The sequence below is a fragment of the Dasypus novemcinctus genome, chromosome 19 (genome assembly GCF_030445035.2).
Source record: "Dasypus novemcinctus isolate mDasNov1 chromosome 19, mDasNov1.1.hap2, whole genome shotgun sequence".
Lineage (NCBI taxonomy): Eukaryota > Metazoa > Chordata > Mammalia > Cingulata > Dasypodidae > Dasypus > Dasypus novemcinctus.
The window spans coordinates 30,937,925-30,958,580 of NC_080691.1; positions in this window are offsets into that span (position 1 = coordinate 30,937,925).

Here is a 20,656-nt window from a genome sequence, read left to right on the forward strand (position 1 = left end):
TATTTGAGGAAATAATGACACAAAATTTCCAAACTTTTGTGAAAAATATAATGTGCATGGCCAAGGAGCCTAATGTACTCAAAAAAGAATAAATACAAATAGACCTATGCTAAGACACATATGATTAAGACTGTCAAACACTAAAGATAAAACGAGAATTCTGGAAACATCAAGAGAAAAGCAATTCATCTCATACAAAGGATGCTCAATATGACTAAGTGCTGATTTCCCATCAGAAACCATGGACGTGAGAAGGCAGTGGTAAGCTATATTTAAAATACTGAAAGAGAAGAACTGCCAGCCAAGAATTCTTCATCCAGCAAAACTGTTCTTCAAAAATGACTGAGAAGAGAGTGGATGTGATTCAAGCAGTTGAGCACCTGCTTCCCACATGGGAGGTCCCAGGTTCAGTTCTTGGTGCCTTCCTTTTTAAAAAAAGATTTATTTAATTTATTCCCCCCCCTTGCCACCTGTGCTTGCTGTCTTTTCTCTGTGTCCATTCACTGTGTATTCTTCTATGTCTGCTTGTCTTCTTGCCTTCTCTTTAGGGGGCACTGGGAACTGATCCTGGGACCTCCAATGTGGGAGAGAGGCACTCAATTGCCTAAGCCACCTCAGCTCCCTGGTCTGCTGCATCTCTCACTGTCTCTCCTCTATGTGCCTCTTTGTTGTGTCATCTTGCTGCATCAGTTCAGCTCTCTGTGGCATGGGCTGTCAGCTCTCTGTGGTGTAGGCCAGCCTGCCTTTATCAGGAGGCCTGGAAATTGAACCTGGGGCCTCCCATATGATAGATGGGAGCTCAATCACTTGAGCCACATCTGCTTCCCCTGGTGCCTCCTTAAAAACATAAAAACAAACAGCAAGCAAACAAATGAAAAACCAATTCAGGGGAACCAATGTGGATCAGTGGTTGAGTGCTGGCTTACCACATATCAGTCCCTGGCCCAATACCTCAAAAAAAAAAAAAAAAAAATGAGGCAGAGTTTAAACTATTCACAGATAAACAGAAGCTGAGAGAGTTCTTAACAAGAGACCTGTCCTACAAGAAATATTAAAGGGAGTTCTGCAGGCTGAAAGGAAAAGACAGGAGAGAGAGGCTTGGAAGAGAGTGTAGAAATGAAAATTATCAGTAAGGGTAACTAAAAGGATAAGAAGAGTAACAAAAATAAAATATGACATATAAAAGCCAAAGGATAAAATGGTTGAAAGAAGTACTGCCTTACAATAATAACATTGAATAATAACATTAATCATTAAGCTTCCCAATCAAAAGACACAGATTGGCAGAATGGATGAAAAAAAATTATGCACCTAACAAGGGTGCCCTAAAATACATGAAACAAACACTGGCAAATATTAAGGGAGTAATAGATGTCTCTACAATAATAGTAGGAGATTTTAGTACACCACTCTCATCAATTGATAGAACATTTAGATGAAGGATCAATAAGGAAACAGAGAACTTGAATAATACAATAAATGAACTAGGCCTAACAGATATATACAAAGAACATCACACCCCGAAACAGCAGGATATATATACTTCTCAAGTGCTCACGAAGCATTCTCTAGGATAGACCACATATTAGGATACAAAATTATCTCAATAAGTTTGAAAAGATTGAAAATTTACAAAACACTTTCTCTAATCATAATAGAATGAAGCTGAAAATGAACATCAGGTGAAATTCACAAATAAGTGGAGGTTAAACAGCACACTTAAACAATCAGTGGGTCAAAGAAGAACGCGGTGCTGATGCATGCAAGGAGTACCATGCCACGCAGGGATGTCCCCTGTGTAAGGGAGCCCCACGTGCAAGGAGTGTGCCCTGCAAGGAGTACGCCTTGTAAAGAGAACCACCCAGCGTGAAAGAAAGTTCATCCTGCCCAGGAGTGGCGCTGCACACATGGAGAGCTGATGCAGCAAGATGACACAAGAAAAAGAGACAGATTCCCAGTGCTGCTGACAAGAATAGAAGCGGACACAGAAGAATACACAGTGAATGAACACAGAGAAGAGACAACTGGGGTGGGGGGGAAGGAGAGAGAAATAAATTTAAAAAAATCTTTAAAAAAAAGAAAACGAACTTACAAGAGAAATCAGTAAATATCTTGTGAATGAAAATAAGAACACAACTTATCATACCCAGTGTCCAATAAACTATGTTGAGTGAAATAATGACTGATTGAATCAACTCCCCCTTACACAGGATTCTTACTCTCTTCTAAACTAAACTTATCTTTGACCAAAGATTTTTCAGATCCTCGTGTCTAAGTCAGAAAGTTAGTTGTGCCCAGTTCTATTCTAGGTTCCTCCTTAACCTCTCTCTTCTGTGACCTCTTCACCATCTCCACAGTTAATTCCACTGAGCAAGAGCTCAATGGGCTATGTTTCTGGTGTCACTGCAGTGTCTCCCTGTGTTTCTGGTTGGACCCAGTCATTCTTTTTTTTTTTTTTTTAATGAATTGTTCTTTTTTTCCCCCCCAAAGATTTATTTTATTCATTTATTTCTCCCCACCCTTTCACTGTTTGTGCTCGCTGTCTGCTCACTGTATGCTCATCTTTTAGGAGGCACCAGGAACCAAACCTGGGATCTCCCATGTGGGAGGGAGGGGCCTAATCTCCTGAGTCACCTCCACTCCCTGCTTTTTTGTGTCTCTCATTATGTTTTTCTCCTTGTGTCTCTTGTTACATCATCTTGTTATGTCAGCTCATGGTCTTGCTTGTCTTCTTTAGGAGGCTCTGAGAACTGAACCCAGGATCTCCCATGTGGGAGGTGAGAGCTCAATCACTTGAACCATGTCCACTCCCCCCATTCATTCTTCCTTCACTCGGAGACATGGAGTTCGTTCTCAAGTCTACATACCATCTCGTCACTTTGCTTCTCATGCTTTTCAATGACTTTCAAGAAAATGGCCCAGTGCCCCCTGGTGTGTTAGGCTGGCATCCCTTGTTATACTCCAGCCACCCTACCTCCCTTGGAGGAGAGCCAGTGACTCAAGCTCTCTTCCTTTCCCCCTTGTTGTGGGCTATTTCCTCATTGTGGAAATAGGCTGCTTCTTACTTCTTATTTAATCCCCAGCTCAATTCATTGTACCTCGTACCTGCTCTGTTATCCTATCACTTACATCTCAAGTTGTAGTTTTTGGTTCTTCCTCTTTCTCCCTCCATTAGATTGTAATTTGCCCCAGAAAAGAATTGCCTCTTAGCTCTCCATGCCCAGCATCTAGCACAGAGTGTGGTATACTGTCATCACTCACAAAGTGTTTTAGTAGACTCCCATGTAAAGAGTGGAGGACAATGCCTACCTAGCATTTGCCTCTTTCTGCCATTCCAACATTACTCTCTTGGTGGATGAACCATTTTAAAAGGATTGCATTTTCAAGTACTTGGATGACTGGAGATGCAGTGTAGACTTTGGATTCAGCAGAACTTGGGTGAAATAGTAATTCTTGATAGTTGCCGTGGTTTGTATTAGAGTCAGGCTTATCTGTCCTAGGATCAGACATTTACTAGCTGGTTGATTTTATACAAATTACTTGAGAAATTTATGCCTATTCCTCATCTGTAGAATTGAGGATAATAAAAAGTATTTCCAACTGTGTTTCTGTGTGATGGAGCTGGACTCAGATGTGATCTTTGTTCACAAGCCTCTCCTGTTACTTTTACTGGATCTCTAGTTGGTTTTGGGGGTTAGCATATACCCAGGGGACCTGAATCTCTGGACTGACCATGTGATAGCCAGGCCCTGAGCCTCAACAGACTTGCAACTCCTACACTCTGGTTTTTTGGACTTACCCCGCTCAGCTAACATGGAGGTGAAGAAGGTCAACCACCACACCAGGGAGCCAAGAGTGCTTACAACTGAAAGCAGGAGAATTGCATCCAGCATCCATGTGAAATCTAAGCCTCCTTTTGATATAGATGTGGAGTGGACACAACCATTCTAAGGTCCACAGGATGGAGGAATAGAGTATGGATTAGAGTGGACTTACTGATATTCTATTCATGAACTATTGTGATTAGTAATTGAAGAAAATGTGGCATTGGTGTGGAGAAAGTGGCCATGGCGGCTGCTGGGGGTAGGGAGTGGGAGGAAGAGATGAGATATGGGGGCATTTTCAGGGGTTGGAGTTGTCCTGGGTGGTGCTGTGGGGACAGTTACTGGACATTGTATGTCCTCCCACGGTCCGCTTGGTGGACTGTGGGAGAATGTGGGCTACGGTGTGGACCATTGACCATGAGGTGCAGTGGTGCTCAGAGATGTATTCACCAAGTGCAATGAATTTCTCATGATGATGGAGGAGGTTGTTGTTATGGGGGGAGGAGTGAGGGGAGGGGGGTGGGGGGTACATGGGGACCTCATATTTTTTTAATGTAACATTAAAAAAAAAGACAAAAAGTATTTCCATTTGTATAGCACCTACATACCTACTATGTTACCTAGGGTGGTTGCAAAATTTTTAATCATTTTAATAATTGACCATTTCAGCTTGCTTCTCCCCCCCCCCAATAATTTTCTCATCCATATTCCTGACAAAGGGAGGAGCAGGGCTCAGGGGGTCTCTTTGCTGTTATAAACAGATGACAAGAAATGCTTGGATAAAGTCTGAAGAAAAACTAGTTTCTGGAGAAAAAATAAAATGGAAATTAAACTTAAAAAAAAGTTAAAATCAGAACCATAATATAAAAAGTGTTAATGAAATTAAAACTAATTTTTATTTGAAAAAAAATTGCTTGGGAACATGTCATATCCTGAACGTGATTTTCATTGGTTACAAAGCAGAAGTGAGTTCTCTCCCCGGGTTCACGCTAACCAGGAGCCATCATGCTGGGCCCATATTCTCTGAGTGAGGTTTGCCTGAGTTTGGGTATTTGCCTAAGTCTGAATTAAAAGAAAAAAAAAAGTCAAAAAAGGAACTGCCACATTAAAAATACTAAACATGTTGAATTTTTTTAAAGGAGGTATTAGGGATTGAACCCAGGACCTTGTACATGGAAAACAGGCACACTGAGCTACATCCGCTCCCCTTGAATGTGTTTTGTTGTGTGCACTGGGGGTGACCTAGCAAATGCCATGGTCAGAGGTGTGGGCAAGAGGCAGCAGGTTCAACAGGCAAGTTCAATCTCCTCACCAGACCCTCCCGTTCTCTTCTCCCAGACCACTTTATCCTGAGCCCCCCTTCCTCTATCCCTCCCCTTTTCTGGGCTCATTTCATCGTGGGACCCCATCATTTAATATGAAAATACATTTTTAATATTTAGGAATCAGCCCTTGTAGTCATCAATTGTGCAACTTCCCTTACCCCGTTAGCTGGGCCACCAGAAACTTTAAACAATTTAGTCTGGCTTCACTGTCACCACTCATACACATCAATATGTTCTCCACACTTGATTTATAGAGAAAAGCCATATGAGAATTAAAGAACAAGAATAAGGCTTTATTTTATTTATTTCTCTCCCCTCCCCCCATTGTCTGCTCTGAGTCCATTCACTGTGTGTTCTTCTGTGTTCACTTGTATTCTTGTCAGCAGAACTGGGAATCTGTGTCTCTTTTGGTTGCGTCATCTTTCTGCATCAGCTCTCCATGTGTACAGCGCCACTCCTGGGCAGACTGCTCTCTTTTTGCCCTGGGCAGCTCTCCTTGAGGGGCATACTCCTTGCGTGTGGGGCTCCCCCATGCAGGGGACACCCCTGCATGGCATGGCACTCCTTGTGTGCATCAGCACTCTGCGTGGGCCAGCTCATCACATGGGTCAGGAGGCCCTGGGTTTAAACCCTGGACCTCCCATGTGGTAGATGGATGCTCTACCCGTTGAGCCAAATCTGCTTCCCTCTAATGTGTTTTTGATCTCACCTATTGTGTCATTCATTCCCATAGGCTCTGTTACTTTTTATTCAGGTTTTCAAATTCTTTTTGTTTGCTCAGTGTCTCCTTGATGTCATTTATCTCTTTAGCCATGTTGTCTTTCAGCTCATTAATTTGATTTTGGAAATTTATGTGCATCTTGCTAATTAGTTGTCTCAAATCCTGTGTCTCTTCTGGGGCTTTGATATATTCCTTTTCTTGGGCCATTTCTTCCATTTTCTTAGTATAGCTTGTAATTTTTTGCTGTTATGTAAGCATCTGATTATGGTGCTAAGTTTACTCAGATGTTCACTTTCTCTCTGTTTTGTAGGGATTTTGTGGCAGGAGGCTGTGTGTTATTTCTGTTCTTTGACTCTTGGTTCAACCTGTTCTGGGTCTTTAGGATTGTCCCTGTTGGTTGCTCAAATCTACACCCTGGACCCAGTAATGGGTTGAAGACTCACTTGCAAGGGCCTTGGGGAGGGATGTTGTAAAGTCTGGAAAGAGCCTCTCTTACTTATTTACCACCCCTCCCCCCATGGTTCCCTTGTCTGCTCACTGTTTTTGCTCATGGTCTTTGCTCATTGTTTTTTGCCCTTTTTCTGCTAGTTGTCTGTTTTTTCTTTAGGAGGCACAGGGAACAGAACCCAGGACCTCCTGTATGGGAGGTAGGCATTCAACTGCTCGAGCCACATCTGCTCCCCATTTACTTACTTTTTACTTCCTCACATGCACTTCCTTGGTCTGCCAGAAGATGGTGCTCTTTGGCAGCCCTTCAGTTTAGTGGTGTTTGCTGCAACACAGACTGGATCAGGTTCCTGCCTGGAGGCTAAGAGCCTTGTAATTCAAACTACTTAGAGGCAGTTCTCCAACCTTTGCTGGCAGCCCCCTTTCTTTTCCCAGGTAGGAAATAATTCCAATCCCCTCTGTGTCCTCAACAACCAGTCCAGGTCAGAAGAGAGGGAGATTGAGAGAGTTGGATCTCTTTAGTCCCTCGCTGGCTCCCAAGGCAAACAATGGCGCAGCCACACCCAGCCTGCAAGGGCTTGTGGGACACAGCAGACCAAATTTGTGGGTCAAAAACTGAGTCAGCCTTAGGCTGTGCCCTTCTTGCTCCACTTTCCTGGGGAGGTGGGCCCTTAGGCCCCCCTTTGTCTATAGTTGCTGGCCCTGAGGCCTGAGAATTCAAAAGTATCTATAGGGATGTCGGCATTAGCAGCTCTGGCTTTTAACTCATAGTTTTGCCATCAACAATTCTTTCACTTTGTCGCTCTTTCCTCTGGGTAGTGTCTAGCCTTCCCCTTGTATCCTAAGCCCTAGAAGATTTCTTTTCCAGGCTGTTTCTGGCTCTCCTCTAGCTATTTTTTCTGGGAGGGAAGAGAATCCTGTGTCTTTCCAGTCCACCATCTTCCCAGAAGTCCCTAGATGACATTTAATTTTAGATATTGTATATTCAATTTCAAAATTTCCATTTGCTTCTTTTTCATAGTTTATATTTCTTTACTGAGAATGTGAATCTTTCCATTAATTTCAAGAATATTTACCTTTACCACATTGAACCTTGTTATAATAGCTGCTTTGCCTGATAACTCTTTCATTTAAGTCATATCAGGGCTGACTTTTTTTTTTTTTTCTTCTAGGAGGTACAGGGGATTGAATCCAGGACCTTCCACATGGGAAGCAGGTGCTCAATCACTGTGCTATATCCATTCCCCTGGATTGTCTTTTCACTTGGAAATTGGTCTGAATTTCCTGCTTCTACGTATGTTATGTTGTGTAATTTTGGATGGTATAGCAGTTTGATATTATTACTGAATTCCAAAAAGAAATACTGGATTATGTTTGTAAACTGATCTTTTCCTCTGGGCATATTAGATTATATTGGAATCAGAGGTTTACTTTATTAAGTAATCATATAAACCTCTTGTGCCAGTAGAGTGCTGAGTCCCCAACCCTTGGTGGGTGGGGACTCACAGATAAAAGACATGGCAAAGGACAGAGTTGGGGGGTTCTTACTGTTGGAGTTTTGATGTTGGAGTTTGATGCTGGAACCCCAGGAAGTAAGCTCACAGAGGAAAGAGAAGCAAGACCCTGGAAGGGAGGAACCCAGGTAGCCTGAACCCTTGCAGACATCGGCAGCCATCTTGCTCCAACATGTGAAAATAGACTTTGGTGAGAGAAGTAGCTTGTGCTTTATGGCCTGGTATCTGTAAGCTTCTATCCTTCGGCTGACTAATACAGATGGTATCATGAACAGTTTGCTGATTAGTTGTGAGATTCTGGTTCTTATTAAAATCCTTTGAAGACTTTTGATTTTTTTTTCTTATTGTTGTTTAAGCAATCAGTGCAGTTAGGCTCAAATCACACATTCTGTTTGCGTTCTGTCAGCAGTTGTCCCACTCTCAGTGCAGTTTTTGTGCACATGGTGCACACCACTCAGGGGTTACTAGTGTTCAGTTCTCAAAGTCTTTGCTCTACTTCTTTGGGTCTGTTCTGTGCATATGCAGCTCAATGTGAACCTGGGATTTGTTTGGCAATTCCCTTCTAGCTCTCTCCTCCTCAGGAATCTACCCACACAAATCAGGCTTGCAGGGGTCCCTTTTACATGTTCCTTGGAGTGTTTTAGCACCTGTCAGGTCATTTGGTTCCATGTGACTGGATCAGCCTTTGAGACAATGCAGAAAGAGGAAGCAAAGGAAAAATAACAGGAATCTTTCTTCTCCTTAGACAATGGTGGTTCATTTACTTATTCCTTTGGCCAGAAAGACATGTGGTTTCTCAGAGTACTATGTGCCTTTTCTACTGCTGGGGTTGCAGTACAACTATGGAAATGGGCTTGGCTTTGGGGCAGAGGTGGGAGAGATGAACTAAACAAAATGAGAATACCCTTAACCCCACTCTCTGAAATTGAGTCCACCTTTCCCTCTCATTTGGCTAGAAATAGGGGGATTATCCCAGCGTTTTTATTTTCAGTACCTCCTGCACAGTTACATAATCCCACCTGGCCTTGGGTAATGTGGGAGACAAAGGAGCAAAAAAATTCACCCTAAGCACACAATTCAGCTTGTTCTTCCAGTTTTAACTTCAGTCTCCACCTACCTGTCATTGTTTAGTTTCAGGTTTTCAAATACTTGCTTTTTATCCTCTATTAACAATTTTAATTTGAATTGTGAAAGAGATAGGTTGTATGGGTTTTACTCCATCTTGGCCATACCAGAAATCTATGGTACTTTAAAAATAAATGTATTTATAAACCTATATGAAAGAAAATACTTTATAGATATTTATAAATATTTTAAATGGGATCATAGTACACTAAAATGTTAACGGGTGAAGCAGATGTGGCTCAAGCAATTGGGCTCTCGTCTACCATATAGGAGGTCCAAGATTCAATACCCAGGGCCTCCTGGTGAAGGCAACCTGGCCTGTGTGGTGAGCTGGCCCACGTGGAGTGCTGGCCCATGTGGAGTGCAGCCTCGTGCAGGAGTGCAGCCCTGCACAGGAGTGCTGCCCCAAGCAGGAGTGCTGGCCCACAAGGAGAGCTGATGCAGCAAGATGATGCAAAAAAACAGACACAGAGGAGAGACAATAAGAGATACAACAGACCAGGGACCTGAGGTGGCACAAAAGAATGATCACCTTTCTCCCACTCCAGAAGATCCCAGCATCGGTTCCTGGAGCCACCTAATGAGAATACAAGCAGGCACATAAGAATACACAGCATACGGTCACAGAGAGCAGACAGTGGAGGGAGGGGGGAGAAAAAAAACTTAAAAAAAATATTAACAGTGCTTATTTATGAATAATAATTTTATTAGATTGGTAATTTTCTGTATTTTTCTATATTTTTGTGGCTAAAGATATTACTTGTATAATTTACAGAAATCATGAGCAATTTTGACTTTACATCTGCTACTAATTTCTATGTAGCTTCAATTTAGGATTTGGATTCCTTGACCTGAGCAAACACAATAGCAGAACAAGGAAGATGTGGATGTCAGATGGTGACTGATTAAGCTGAGCAAAACATATTCTTGCAATAGTTATTCCTGATCCCAGAAACTTTACAGGCCACTCGTAGTAGGAAATCAAATGGAATCTTCACATTTCACTCTAGAAAAAGGCAGCATGGTCATCCCAATATGGGTAGATGAAATGAGCACAAGAAAGACAGAAAGAAATGCTGGCTTATGTGCAATACATGCAATGCAACTCCTTCCTTGTAACAAAGAAACTGAAACATGATGAACATGCTTCTTCATTGTTATGTCTTGTTTACCATGCTTATCCAAATGGAGTCTTTCACCTCATTTAGGGCTATTTAATATAGCCCTAAATGCCTATATTTAAAAAAACAACAACTTTGTTCCACGCATTTTTCATTCTACTCAAAATAGTTAGATCATTATGCCTGAGATGTTTCAATATCTGAAACAGAAATATTGAGAAAAAAAGAGGAAAGGTGAAATAAATTTTTTTTCTCATCAGTGACAAATTTCACTTGAGGCATATACCAAAAAAAGTGGAATGAAGGATTTTGAGATATTGGTATTTGTCATAGCATAAACAGCACATCTTCCATTGAAATACAGTACATTAGTATCAGTAGGAAAGCTTTATTTAGAACATATGTTAAAGCATTTGAACACTTCCATAGCCATCCTTGAAAGTATGTGCATTCTTGAAAGTATTTGGTCCTAACTGGGTTTTACTTTTTTTGTTTTTGCTTTAGAAAGCAAAAATGCTTATATAATTCTAGCACAAAGAGAAAGATTACTGGTACCCTGAAGAAAAAGATTTTTGTAAATTTCAGCTATGTGGAAGAGTCAGAGCCCAGAAACACAAAATTGTATCTTTATAGACAATTACAGAAGCTTGAATTTCTGTATTTGTTTGAAGGTCATGGTTTTCTAATAATGCTTCCTGAATCTTTGGTTTCCTTAATGTTGTGTGTTCTTCCTTTTCAGTCGTACCCTTGGCAGCCATTACTACCTAGTTATTAGTACTCACATTAATTTTAGATGCTTTCTATTCTAGCACAATGAAAAAAAGTTTAATCTTGTTGTCAAGACACCTTTGATGTAGTGTGACATGTTAGCAGTTGAATTATAAGATAGTAACTCTCCCAGTAGACGCTATGTTATAAATAGGTATTGAATTCCATGGTCAAACTCTAAAAATCCATTATAAAAAATGTTCCTTCTGGTATTACATAATCACTAGGTAGTTTCTTTCTTTCTTTTTTTAAAGATCTATTTTATTTATTTCTCTCCCCTCTGCGCATGTTGTCTGCTCTCTGTGTCCATTCGCTGTGTGTTCTGCGTCCACTTGCATTATCTGGTGGTACTGGAACACTGCATCTCTTTTTTGTTGCATCATCTTGCTGCATCAGCTCTCCGTGTGTGCGGCGCCACTCCTGGGTGGCTGCACTTTTGTCACATGGGGTGGCTCTCCTTGTGGGGTGCCCTTCTTGTGCATGGGCTCCCCTGTGTGGGGGACACCCCTGTGTGGCATGGCACTCCTTGTGCGTGGCAGCACTGTGCATGGGCCAGCTCACCACACGGGCCAGGAGGCTCTGGGTATAGAACCCTGGACCCTCCATATGGTAGGTGGATGCTCTATCAGCTGAGCCACGTCCGTGTCCCGGTAGTTTCTAACATAACCAGTAGGTACCCTTTTAGAAGAAACATGTAGGAGAATATTTTAACACCTTTGGGGATGAAGTGGTGCGGTAAACTGAATGATAGCCCCCAAATCAACCTCACCCTGGGAACACGTGAATTTGCCTTACATGGCAAAAGGGACTTTTCAGAATTAAGTTAAAGGTCTTGAGATGGGGAGATTATCCTGGATGACCTCATGGACCATTTTAAGTGGGAGTCTGAGTGAGATTTGACTACAGAGGAGGAGAAGGGAATTTGACCACAAAAGCAGAGATTGGAGTGAGGTGGCACAAGCTAAGGGATGCTTCATAGACTCCACTTTTAAAGTAGGCGACACCTTTCCTTTGTTTACTTTTAAAAATTTCCCTAGCAAACATTCTCACAGGAAAGACAAAGTTAAATTTCGATGACTCATTCCAAATTCTAAGTTGTTAGAGTCCAGAAGTGTCCCTATATCAGCAAGCATTCTGCAATCCCTCTCATTGACTAGTAGCTGCAGCTACCAGGAAGTGGAAGGGGTGGATTTTCCCCTAGAGCCTCAGGAGGTGGCATGGTCCTAATGACATCTGATTTTAGTTCCATAAGACTCACTTTGGATTTCTGGCCATCAGAACAGTAAGAGAGAAAATATCTGTTTTGTTTTTGTTTTTGTTTTTTTAGCTGCTAAGTATGTGGTAATTTGCTACAAATACAGAAGTGTTTTTAAAATAAGGTATAAAGAGCATAACTCGTATAGAGATCTGCTATGCATACTCCACTCATGGAGGAGGAGGAGAAGGTGCTGGGGAGTCTACACATCAGAACTAGGGGCAGGAGCGGCACCGAGCTCCCATGCTGTCCCATGCTGACTTCCCTGGACCCGCTGGAGCCTCTCTCCCAGGGACTGGGACTTGGCCTTCCTGGATCTGGCCTGTCTGTGCTGGATGCTTGGACTGAGGGTGGGTGCACTGGGGGGCTGAGAAGGGGCAGCTCCTGTGCTGGGCACTGGGGAGGGCGGTTGGCAGAGACAGCAACAAGCATGGAGAGAAGCAGGATGGGAGAGCACTGCCGAGAGGGGCAGAGAGAGAAAGGCCATGAGGGAGGGTGGTAGAGGGAGAGAATGGGACTGAGGGAGGGAAGAAGAGACAGAAAGGCACACACAAATCCTTAGAGATGTGACATACATGGAGGCGGAAAAGAATGACTGAGCAGGGGACGGGGGAGTGCAGGGGAGAGGACAAGACAGCCAGAAAGGAGAGAAGAGGTGGCAGGAGAGAAGCCGCCCTGGGCCTGCCCTCCCCAGCTCCTAACTCTCAGCCTCCTGGGCGGCTGCTCTCCCTGTGCTTGGCCCTAGGTCACACCTGAAGGTCATAACCAGTTCCTCCTCTGTGTGCACATTAGTCCAAATGAGTTTCGGCTCCTGCCTGAGAGAGTGGGTGGCATCTCCTGCCCTCTGGGCTCAGGGGTGGCAGAGACCACCAGGCAGGGTGGGGCCTGGGTCTGCTTCTCGGTCAGTCCAGGGGCCAGCCCGCACCTAATCATGGAGGGAAATGGGGGGAAAAGAAGCATTTGCTGCTCTCAAGGCCCAAAAGAAGCTGTCTAAGGGGCCTGGACGTTTGCAACTTTTCCAGGGAATGTGATCTCCCCTAATCTATGCACCTGGTTCGTGTCAGCAAGTGGTTTCCCAGATGAGTATGGTTTACTTTTATTTATTTGCTTTGTGTGTTTAGCAGAGGGAGACAGATTAGCAGAGAGAAAAACTGTGGGACTCAGACTGGGGTTTAAGTTCTGGCCCTGTCACTAGCTGTGTGTCCTTGGGTAAGTCACGTCCCCTCTCTCAGTCTGTCTTCCATGCATTATAGGGGTGTGGTGATGATTGGAGAGTGAGAGGGTGGGAAGAGCTCTTGGTAATAGTATAACAGATACTTAATACATATCACTTCCCTCTTCCCCTTTTGCCTATTTTAACTATTATAGCAGTAAAAGATGTACTTGGCAATTTTGTTACATTTTCCAGTGAAAAGAGAATTTATTTTTGTTTGTATTTCAATAAAGTTCATAGAAAAACATTTCCCATCTGACACCTTAAAATTGACCATAAATGAAGAATATAAAAATTGATGACAAAGTCTTCTCACACCACATAAATAGATCGAAGGGAAAAAAAATCACTTATTGATCATATCTATAGATGCAGAAAAAGCATTTGACAAAATACAGCACCCTTGCCTGAGACAAACACTGCAAAAGATAAGAATAGAAGGAAACTTTCTGAACATGATAAAAAGTCTCCTCAGGAAATGTGGGCTTGGTGCTTCTCTTTCTCCCTTGATACTGATGGTGATGGTGGTGTAATAGTCTGGAGCACTTCCTCTGTGCCTGCCACTGTGTTCTGTCCTTTCTATGACTTCTCTCGTTCAAGCCTCGCCAATCTACGAGGCAGATGCCACCAGAATCTCTGCTGTGGAAAGGAGATGGGAGAACACTGCGTTTACGTGGATTTTTTTTTTTTGGCAGGAGGAAGAGGGAGGAGAGCTTGTGAACAGGGGCACGAGGAGAGGCAGGAGTATGGAGAAGTGGGAACAGGGAGGGTGTGGTGTCAGTCCCTGCCCAGACCTGCTGGGACAGAGCCTCAGGGCAGGAAGGGGCAGAGCCAGAAGCCAAAGGAGTTTGCATTAGTTTCTTGTGTGGCAACTTTCTGTAACAAATTGCCACAAACATGGTGGTTGGAAACAACAAAAGTTTATTCTCTCACAGTTGTGGAGGCCAGGAGTCTGCAATCAGTTTCCCTGGGCCAAAACCAAGCTGCGGTCAGGGCTGTGCTCCGTCCAGAGGCTCTGGTGGAGAATTCGTTCCTGCAGGTGGCTGCCAGCATTCCTTGGCTGATGTCTCCATTGTTCCAATCCTCAAAGCCAACATCTTCCAATAGCCCACTGCGCTGTCTTCACATCTTTATGAGTTTGTATGTTCCATCTCCCTCTGCCTCTCTCTTATAAGGACATTTAGGACCCATTTGGATAATCCATGATAATCTCCCCACCTCAAAATCTTTAATTTACATATCTGCAGAGAACCTTATTCCAAATAAGGTATCATTTAAAAGTCCCAGAAATTAGGACCTGAGGTCTTTGGGACCACTGTCAGAGGGCTGACTGGCCCTTCCTGCTGCAGAGTGGCTCAGAGCTGCGGAGGACACGGGGTTTGTAACCTGGCACCGAGCCCCCTACTGGCTCATGATGTATGTACCCACTCAGGAAAGTGAGCCTCTGACCTGCTGAGTCACACGGCACAGGAGTGGGCGAGCTGGGATTGCACCCAGGTTTCAGTGAGTCCAAGGCCAGAGATCTAAGCACCACAATCTCCCACCGCCCTTAGCAGTTGCTATTGATTGAGCTACCACTGTGTGCTTGGCTTTATGCAAGGTTCGGAGAATGCAGAGATGAGTAAGACTGATGAATTCTATGGACGATTTCTTATGTGTCCTCTCCATTTTCGACCTTGAGGGTGGGGCCCACGTCCCCCCAGGGTCAGATGCACAGTCTCAAATGCCTGCACTGGGTGGAAGGAGAGTTTGTGTTATGAAATCTCTAGGTAGTACTCTTGCAACAGGGGCTTTAAAAAAAAACGTTCAGGAATCAAATGGGGGAATAGTTGGGAAAATGGGTCATGGGGAATAGGAAGTTGGAGGGTCCCAAAATTGTTCTGTTGACTACCTTTCAAGCCCCCACCCAATTTCTGGAGCTCAGCCTTTGGCTTCAGCTGCAACCATCTGCCAATGGCTCCTGCCCGTACCTTGGGCAGAGAGCTTCAAGTGGGTTCACACTGCAGCTGTTTGGTCCTTCTGGGAAAGGAGTCAAAATCCTTGAATTTCATACAGCCTGTACAGTGTATAACCCTGTTGATGTAAAGTTTAGAATCCCATTTTCTGTTCTTTTGCCACAAGGAAGTTATAGTAGGAGGCATTATTGATGGATGTTGAACATGCCTGTGTCTTTCCCAGCTTCTCCAGGCTCCACCCTTAGAGTGAGCTGCCATATGTAATGGTTCACTGTTGAATTACTGCAACCAGAATAACATTTTAAATTCAAAAACAATGATCAACAATTCTATAAAGCAATCATCTCTGCGGGTTACAAAAGTCACTTATAAATTAAGTGCTGAATTGTTTGGTTCTTTCTGTTGTGTAATAATATCTTAGATTTTGAAAGGTTCTACAATTTTTACGATGGTTGTAAGTACATCAGGTCTAGAGAAACATGCAGAGATGAGGCAAAATCTGTTGCTTTACTTTTGGTAATAGCAGGACTCATGTGGATTCACCTAGTTGCTGCAAATAGATATTAAGTAACTCTAGAGTAATGAATCATTTCCCCAGTTTTATGTAAAATGCACCAGACTTTTGGTCCCTCATTAAAGGAGACTTTGAGATGTGGGTGGTGGGAACCAAGCCCAGCCCACCTGCTGGGAGTCAGTAGTAGCAGTCCAGGATTTTCCCAGCTCAGGCTGGAAATGTTTCTTCAGGCTCCTCCTCCTCCAGTTATGATCGATGTGATTTCTGGATCGGATTGTTTTTCTGATTCCCACTCAGACCTAGGCTTGCTTCTCACTTGCATTGGGCTTTATTTTTTTAATTTTTTTTAAAATTTTTAAAAAATATTTATTTATTATTATTATTTTTAAATTACATTAAAAAAAAATATGAGGTCCCATTCAACCCCACCGCCCCCGCCCCCCACTCCCCCCACAGCAACACTCTCTCCCATCATCGTGATACATCCATTGCACCTGGTAAGTTCATCTCTGAGCATCACTGCACCCCATAGTCAATTGTCCACATCATAGCCCAGACTCTCTCACGTTCCATCCAGTGGGCCCTGGGGGGATCTACAGTGTCCCGTAATTGTCCGTGAAGCACTATCCAGGACAACTCCACGTCCCGAAAACGCCTCCACATCTCATCTCTTCCTCCCGTTCCCCACACCCAGCAGCCCCCATGGCTACCGTTCCCACACCCATTCCACATTTTCTCTGTGGACATTGGATTGGTTGTGTCCATTGCACACCTATGTCAAGTGAGGGCTTAGATTCCACATGGGTACTGGATGCACTCTTCCCGCTTCTAGTTGTAGACACTCTAGGCTCCATGTTGTGGTGGTTGACCTCCTTCAACTCCATGTTAGCTGAGTGGAGTAAGTCCAATAAGTCAAAGTGTAGGAGCTGAAGTCTGTTGAGGCTCTGGGCCTGGGTGTCATATTATCAGTCCAGAGATTCAAATCCCCTACATATATCTTAAACTCAGCACCAACTACAATTCCAATAAAGTAGCATGCAAGTCTTGTGAAAAGAGATCCCCTCTGAGTCCATTTCCATCACGCAGAAACACCAGCTCCAAAGAAGGGCCATCTGTCATGGCAGTGAACCCCTTCTGCCATGACCATAGAACCCGTGGGTCTCTTTATCCCTCAAAAGAACCAATACCTGGGGTTGTATCCATCCTATCTGTCTCTTAGACTCTGTTCAGTTGTACATGGGGGTATTCCTTCTGACAACCTCCAGACTCTTTTTTAGAGACTCACAGCCTTATAATCTCATTTCTCCTTTCCATTTCCCCCTTACATTAGGTCAAACTGCTTCCCGAAGTCATGTTATTATATGTAGACAGGTATATTCTGCTGTTCCGCATTGAATCTTTAATTCAAGGTCATTTTCTAGTTGCTTCTTCAGCTGGTATGTGGTAGTGATCCCTCGGTGCCAGGGAGGCTCATCCCCGGGTGTCGTGTCCCACGCTGGGGGGAATGCATCACATCTACACGCTGAGTTTGGCTGTGAGAGTGGCCACATTTGAGTAACATGAAGGCTGTCAGGAGGAAACCCCCAGGCACAATGCTACTCTAGGCCTTGTTCTTATTGCAGGTGCATAGGCTCAAAAGTGTAGCCATTAGTATCAAGAGCCCACTGTTGGGCCCTCCTTCCTTCCTGGTTCTTGCCGTTGCACCTGGAGGATTGCCACTGCTCTCCCAGGGCCCACAACAGTGACCCCCCGGCCAGGAGCCCAGTACCCCCCCAGCTGTTGTTTTTAATTGTTTCCACTATGAGTATATATAGACATTACCATATACCCTGGGCATATGCCCTGTATAACTCCCTGTCAACCATATATATCCTGTCAATAACATCCCATATCAGTATTCCTCCGCTGCCATTGTTGAACCACTCTGTGATCCAAAACTTCCCGTAAAGTGAATCCCAACATAATGTCAGCTTCAGAAGAGTCTTAGATCACCAAAATTCATATATACAATATACAGTATTTCCCCAGATCCACCATAAAACCTTTTCCCTTCCACAGCAATAATCTTTTAACTTATTCATATCATATTTCCTGAAACTGATGTACAGATTCCAAAACTATAGTTTTCAAACAAGGTAACATTTGTGCTTACTATGTGGTCCATACTTTAGGTTGTACAGTTTTCTAAATTTTTTGGTTATCCTATGTTTTGTCTTATGGTTTTCATTATTAGTCTGTCGTCCCCTATATGTTTTTGGTGTAATATTAGCTGTTTTATATTCATCCTCATGTACTCTCACATAACTCCTCTTTTGCCCCCTTATTTACCTTTGTTCTATCCATTGCATGTCCATTTTCCCCTCCCCTTAGGGCCCACAACGCCTGCCAATCTAATGCCCTGGGAGCCGTCCTTTCTCACGAGACATACAGTTCTCTCTATTCGACGGCATTAGTCTTCCCCAGGATATAGGTCCACCCCACCCAATGGTAGAACCCACCTTGGCAAAATGAGCCTTCAGCTATTCCCTCCGGAGTCCGTCCCGCATCAGACCATACCCCCTGAGCGTCCTAATCAGGTGACCCTCCTACTTATACTTTGATACGTTTTACTCAACATTTAGTTCTCAACGAACTTCTGGCACTCTCCCATGTTTGTATGTTGCCCCTCCCTCCCACCTATTTCTTGGACCATATTACCCCTCTTCCCATCCCCAGCCCCCCTCAAACCCAGAAAACCCCACCCGAAGGTAACCCCTTGCCCCCATTTTGTCCCTTCTTTGTGCTCATACTTACCCCCAGCTCATCACAGATTCCACCCCTACAGACGTTAACTCACATCCTTCCTCCACCCCCCGATTTCCTGTAAGCCGCTTTTCCAGACTCTAGCTCTCTGAGGCAGTTAACTTATTTCATATCATTGAGGTCATATAGTATTTGTCCTTCAATGCCTGGGTTGCTTCACTTAACATAAGATTCTCAAGGTTCATCCATGTTATCACGTGCGATTGTAGTGTATTGGTTCTTACAGCTGAGTAGTATTCCATTGTGTGTATATACCACATTTTATTGATCCACTCATCTGTTGATGGACTTTTGGATTGATTCCAACTTTTGGCGATGGTGAACAATGCTGCTATGAACATTGGTGTACATATATCGGTTTGTGTCCTTGTTTTCAGATCTGATGGGTATATACCCAGCAGTGGTATTGCTGGGTCATATGGCAAATCTATGGATAATTTTTTGAGAAACTGCCAAACTGTCCTCCAGAATGGTTGGATCCTTCTGCATTCCCACCAGCAATGGATGAGTGTTCCCCTTTCTTCACATCCTCTCCAGCATTTGTATTCTACTATTTTTTTCATGGCTGCCAATCTTATGGGAGTAAGATGGTATCTCATTGTAGTTTTGATTTGCATTTCCCTGATAGCTAGGGATTTGGAGCATTTTTTCATGTGCTTTTTAGCCATTTGTATTTCTTCTTTGGAGAAGTGTCTGTTTAAATCTTTTTCCCATTTTTTAAATGGGTTGTTTATCTTTTTGTTTTCGAGATATATGAGTTCTTTATATATGCAAGTTATAAGTCTCTTATCAGATATATGGTTGCCAAATATTTTCTCCCATTGTGTGGGTTCCCTTTTTACTTTCTTGACAAACTCCTTTGAGGTGCAGAAGGCTTTAATTTTGAGGTAGTCCCATTTATCTATTTGTTCTTTTGCTGCTCGTGCTTTTGGTGTGATATTCATGAAGCCATTTCCTATTACAAGGTCCTGTAGATGTTTCCCTACACTGCTTTCTAAGGTCTTTATGGTCTTGGCTCTTATATTTAGGTCTTTGATCCATTTTGAGTTGATCTTTGTATAAGGTGTGAGATGGTAATCCTCTTTCATTCTTCTACATATGGCTATCCAGTTCTCCAGGCACCATTTGTTGAATAGGCCATTCTCTCCCAGTTGAGAGGGTTTGGTGGCTTTATCGAATATTATATGGCTATATACATGAGGTTCTATATCTGAACTTTCAATTCGATTCCATTGGTCTGTGTGTCTCTCCTTATGCCAGTACCATGCTGTTTTCACTACTGTAGCTTTGTAGTATGTTTTGAAGTCAGGAAGTGTGATTCCTCCTATTTCGTTTTTCTTTTTCAATATGTCTTTGGCTATTCGGGGCCTCTTTTTATTCCAAATAAATTTCATAGTTAGTTTTTCTAGTTCCTTAAAGAAGGCTGTGTTGATTTTTATTGGGATTGCATTGAATGTGTAGATCAGTTTTGGTAGGATAGACATCTTAATAATATTCAGTCTTCCTATCCATGAACAGGGAATATTCTTTCATTTATTTAGGTCTTCTTTGATTTCCTTGAACAATCTTGTATAGTTCTCGATGTATAAGTTTTTTACCTCTTTAGTTAAATTTATTCCTAAGTATTTGATTTTTTTATTTACTATTGTGAATGGTATTTGTTTCTTGATTTCCTCCTGATCTTGCTCATTATTGGTGTACAGAAATGCTACTGATTTTTGCGCATTGATCTTATAACCTGCGACTTTGCTAAACTCATTTATGAGTTCTAGGAGCTTTGTTGAAGATCTCTCAGGGTTTTCTATATATAGGATCATGTCATCTGCAAATAATGAAATTTTGACTTCTTCCCTTCCAATCTGAATGCCTTTTATCTCTGGTTCTTGTCTCAGTGCTCGAGCCAGTACTTCCAAGACAATGTTAAATAGGAGCGGAGACAATGGGCATCCTTGTCTTGTTCCTGATTTTAGAGGGAAGGATTTCAGGATTTCGCCATTGTAAACAATGTTGGCTTTAGGTTTTTCATATATACTCTTTATCATGTTCAAAAAGTTTCCTTGTATTCCGATCTT